The sequence below is a fragment of the Alligator sinensis genome, unplaced genomic scaffold (assembly GCF_000455745.1).
Source record: "Alligator sinensis unplaced genomic scaffold, ASM45574v1 scaffold698_1, whole genome shotgun sequence".
NCBI classification, from domain to species: Eukaryota; Metazoa; Chordata; order Crocodylia; family Alligatoridae; genus Alligator; species Alligator sinensis.
The window spans coordinates 34,700-40,285 of record NW_005843599.1 but is presented as its reverse complement, the minus strand read 5'-3'; the positions used below and the strand labels follow the sequence as shown (position 1 = coordinate 40,285).

Below are 5,586 nucleotides of genomic sequence, written 5' to 3'. Positions count from 1 at the left end.
GGGTTACATAATGCAAGGCTGGAGAGGCATACTTACAGACACCTTTTTCCAAATTCAGAAGCAGTCAGGTCTCACCAACAGAGCACTGGCCTGGGATTCAGGACGCATGGTTTCTACTTTGATTTTCTGTGCAACTATCACTTCTGTAGTGTTTCATCTCCCAACCTTGATCTACCTTGCTTATTTGAGGGCCTGATCCAACTCCTGCTAAATTCTTTGGAAAGATGTCAATGGGCTTTGAATCAGGGGCATACGATTCTTGATGCATGGACCTGATTTTCCAGACGGTTCAGCCCTCAACGTGTAAATATTTTCAGAAAATCTGGCCACTTACTGACATGCCTAAGATGGATCCGAGCTCTTTAGAAAATCTGTCCTCATTTGTACGTGCTGTGGAAAGTCTGAAAGTAATAGCCTATGTGCCTAGAAAGCACTTAGCACAATAAACCTTGATCTTATGTGAGGTCTCTGTCTGCTACCACTATTCATTCTACCAGTATTAACAAAAATAAAATCCCACCATCCTTCAGGGCCAGATTCCACACCTGTCTTTCTAGATTTTTTATTCCTTTATCAAGCACAAAGATTACTGGTTACAGTAGGACTGTTTTCTTACATAAAAAGGTTAGGGTTTAATATTGCAATCAGCTTTAAATGAAATCAAGGTCACCAAACAGTCTTTGCTTTCTCTCTCTCAACCAGTCTCAGTCAACTTCAGGATTCACACCTGCCAAAAGAGTTCAGTATTTGGCTTTCATTGCCTAGGGCCAAGCAAAACAGCTCATCGCCAATAAAACACAGAAATAGGCTCGTCAGCATTTTTCATCCTGTTCCACAATCCCAACATCTCACTAGTGGGATATGTCTTGATCCAGGTTTTCCTTTTAGCCTCTTATAATGATTTGGGGCCTCTTGCATATAATGGTTTAAGGTTTTGAATTTGGATTCATCTGCATGGCTAACTATGATGGTGATTTACAATTATCAAGATCAAGTTATCAAGCTAGTCCCATGTCAGAGGCAAACAAAACCAACTGGGTTCAAGTTTAAATTGTAATGAAATGTTTATGAAAGCAACACGTCATCATGATCAGCATCATTTTTGTTCTCATTCATATGTAAGCCCAGTAATATTTCCTAATATAAACAGTGCCAGAGTCTGGGACTTGGAATAGATAGTTTGCTAAGAAGAAGTACATGGAACAACTAAAGCTGAATTGAATCAGTTTTTATCCCCCCCTCCCACCCCCCAAAGTGGTTTTCTTTCCCAGGCTTCTGTATCACTTCCTTTTTTGTGAGACAAAGTGTCAGAACTGCCCTCATTCTAGACACTCTCAGGTGAGCAAGAAAATGGCTATATTTGCTGCTGTAAAATTTGATAAACTTTCTCTCCTTAACTTTTGATTTTTAATCAGAAAACTATAACCCCCAAAACTGAAATCTTTGGCGGTTCCACCAGTGCCCGCTCCCCAAAACGTTTCAGTCAACAACAACAGTCTGGGTTTTTTCTTGGTTTTCTCACAAACCATAGTGAGAAAACTAGTTCAATAGTCAGAAAAGTGTACAAGACAGGAATGAAAATGTCATTTGAGATTTCTAGTCCAGGTCTATCTAGGCACAGGAATCACAGAAATCTTGCATGAAGAAGTTTAGGAAGGCGTATAGAGGTTTGGATGCTCCAGATGACAAGGTGTCCTGCCCGCTATCATTGGTAACCTGCGAAAATTATCAATACTGATAACCACTAACCTTGCTTACCCTGAGATCCATTCTTTAGCATCTAGACTGATGACTGCATTTATTTAATTCAGCTCCTGATCAATATAATAGCAAATTTGGGGAGTGAGGTGGTGGGGGTCCTTTTGAATCTCATGATTTCTAAATCACGGGATTAAAAAAAATAAGAATGTGTTGCAAATTCTTTACATTTGTGTTCTTGTTCTTGTGCATTTAAGATGTGTTTGAGTCCTGTTGTAAGGTCTTTTTTGGAGAACTACAGGAGTCACAAACTTACACATGCTGAACCCTTTATCTGTGCAATTTGGAGGGACGAGGGTACTCTCCCCATTTAAAAAAGAACACAAAATTCCCCAAACAAACGATCTCAAACTGTTTCATATGATCAGCTTTTCAAAAGCCCTGCATAGTCACGTTACATTTCTATTGACTGCCACAAGAGTTGGACTGTTCATGCTCTTCCACAGTTTGAAAAGCCCCAGCCACTAACTGGTTGACAAATGGAGGACTTCTTCATAAAAGCTTTATGAATTTTTTTCTTGTTTTGCTAATTTCATTTTTAAAAATACTGTCCACCACGGCTAATCAATTATCTAGATTCATTGGCTGCTTACCAATGTTACCCCATTCACAAAAACTTTTAACGTGCATGTAGAGCTCTAATTATGACCGCCTCAGCCAAGTCACTGTCTTATTCATTTAATTGATTAAAAAAAAATAGGGCCAGGGGGAACCATTTCAAAACCCAGGCCTGTGTAAAATCTGCCAAAGAACTTTCCCCCAACATTTCTGCATGAAGTCCACAGCTTCTGCCTCATATGTTTCTGAAAGACAGAAAAGGATGGAGAATCTACCACATCCTGTCCCCCTGGATAATTCATCTTCTGTTGAACAGCTTGAGGATGAGAGCTCTGGCCACACGGGCTTTGAGAGCTGAAGTTTATTGCTTCATGCCATAGTGATCCAGCAAACAGCTACTTCACATATTTTCCAAATGCATGGATGTAACGTGCTTGCCTCCCTTGTATGCCAACCTAACCCTGTTGCTCACTGCTCCCCATAATGAACACTGTTATTTATATTTGACACAGGCAGTATTCAGGCAGACCTCTGTGACGAGAGGCTCAGCATCTTTTAGGCACATAGCTCAGAAATGACTGCTTGTGCACAGGTATGTCTGTAGGACTCTCAGATTTACTTCTCCTTTATAGTCTGGTGTGAGCATAACCCACTGGTGATCACATACTGAGATCCCACGCTGTGCAAGTCCACGAAGTACAGGAGTATGCTACTGCCCCCGGCTACATAGCCTTATACAGCTTCTAAAAATACCGTATTGCTTGATAGAAGGAATCTCAAAAGACACCCAAGAAACAAAGCCTCCGTTTTCAGCGGCATTTGTCGGAGCTGCTGGAAACCTTGATAAAAGCCCTCAAATTATTCATTATTTCTCTCTTTAGTACATCGAGCTCCAGGTTCTCCAAGCATTGGTTTCACATGCGACATTTACTTTGTGACACCGGACATGTAAAGTCAAAACTGAGCAATAACTACACAAACCCAGTTCACACAGCGTGAATCAGCTTATCCACCCTTTGGGATGGAGATTTTTTATCTCAGCTGTTTTGGTGCAGCAGAAGTACATATTCATCACTTAGAAAGGAAGGTCTACAGGCATCCATCAGGAATATATCTTCTTGTATGCCTTAATTCAGAATGAATCAGCATTGGAAATGGCCATTGAAAATATTGTTCAAAAGAAAAAGAATCTTAATTTTAAAATGTTGGGTTTGTCAGTTTACCAGCAGCAGCCCTGCTTTTGACATATATTGTCACTTTTGGACCAAACAACAGGAAACAAGCCTGCCTCTTTAAGCACTTTTTTTTTTTATTTTTTTAGAAAGGATACTACTAGTTGCCCCCCAAAAATGAACATGTTTCAGATTGGGGGATTTGTTTTTCTTAATTAACAACTAAAAATATTTCTATCCTCCTGTGAGGTAAGGAAGTGACAATTTATACATGAGGAGCTGCAACAAATTTCTATGCAGGTTGGACACCTAAATACCTTTGAGGATCTGGGTCTACATAGGATCACAGGAAAGTAAGGCTGGAAGGGAACTCGTAAAGTCACCTGGTCCCCTCCACTCGAGGCAGGACCACCCCTGACTAAACCATCTCAGCAAGTGTCTGTCTTGAAAACGTCCAGGGATGGAGACTGAACAGCTTCTCAGCACAGCCCGTTTCAATGCCCGACCTCACAGTCAGAAAGTTCCTAACAATCTCCAACCTCCATTTCTTCTGCTGCAGTTTGAGGCCATTCCTTCTAGTGCTGTCTCCTACAACCACGGAGAAAAGCCCATCCCCATATTGTCTCTATAGTCCTCATTCAAGTATTTGAAGACTATTAACCAATCTCCCCATAATCTTTCCAAACCAAACATGATTTGAGCAAATGTCTGCAGCAGAGCTTCGGATCAGAGACTAGCCTTGTATGGCATAGGATAGTCATATTTCTACACCTAATTTTATCTTGCATTTCTTCTCATATAACCTTGCCCTCTGTCTGCGGAGGGGGCGGCGGGGGGTTGTGAAACATTCACTGAGCAATAAGGTGGCATTTTATACTCACTTTCCATTGGGCAAAGTAGAGGGTCGTTACAAATTTGAACTCTGGCAAGGAAGTCCGTCCTCACTCTTCCAAGTTCTCAGCTTCAGAAGCGCTGCAACTTCTTGGCAGAGACATGGAGCCAGGGATTTCCAAACCTAAATGCATGAGCTAATATAATTTGAACAAGGAGGCAAGGCTTTGGGGCTGAGGGCTCTTGCAAATGCGGATCAGTACAAAAGGGGAGCTGTAAATACTTGCCCAGGAGGCTTACAGCAGTAGATAGTGCGGTGGTACTAATGAGGAGCTTGCTGACAGGTGTAAATTGTTGCCTGTTGCCAGGTGTGACAGGCTGAACGAGGGCAGAATACCTCTGAGTAACAGCAGCACTGCCGCGGCAAGGCAAAACTTTGTTCAGCTTCACAATGGTGCCACGTTTTACCAGCAGAGGATCTGAACCCATAATAACCACCAGACTTTTTTAAAACTCAATTTGCATTCAACTTATTGTAACAGCCACCAAACCTGGTATTATCACAGTCTAATTCTCAGAAAGAAAGGAAAACATCCAATTCAATTGGAAAAGGTATTAAGAAAAAAACATTTTTACTAATGAAACAATTCCTTTCCCTGCTCCACTTTGAATTAAAATTTGCTCTGTAAATTCAAAACAATGCTGAAGCATATAATATGCCATGGACCCACTTTCCATTCCTCTCCTGCACAGTAATTGTGTCTGAGGTTATCATTTATATTGAAGATCATCCTGGAGTTAGTTAATTGGGCCTGAAGCTCTATAAAAATAATCCAAACTGGGCAATTGTTAATAAATGTAAAGCCTTACAATTTGTTTAATCTTTGGAACAATTCAAAAGGCTAAAAAAGTCACCTGTCTTTACTCCTAATGTTACTGAAGAGGGAACTATTTAAGCCTTGCTGTATCAAGTTATTGCATTAACGTATGGTCATTTATGTTTCAAAGTGAAAAATGAGAGTCCTGGCATTTGTGGAGCGCCAGCCAGGTCCATTTTTAAAGCAAGGCAAGATTCACTAAACATGTTGATAGCATTGTACCGCAGCCCATTTTAAAAGCCACAGAGGGAATGTTTCCATAACTCTTTCTCTGGGTGATTTCCCTAAGGTTATTAAAGCCTTATTTAATTACTGGATCAAGAAGGTGGCCTAGTATTTACAACCAAAGCCAGTCAAGCTGGTCAGGGCCTCAGCAAACTTACCCCACC

The 5,586-nt window shown here is 40.9% G+C and overlaps 1 pseudogene; it reads right to left on the bottom strand.

Annotated features, from left to right (window-relative positions):
- LOC102381791 overlaps positions 1-4,601 on the bottom strand; it is a 15,599-nt pseudogene extending 10,998 nt beyond the window's left edge.
- Between the last annotated feature and the right edge of the window lie 985 nt (positions 4,602-5,586).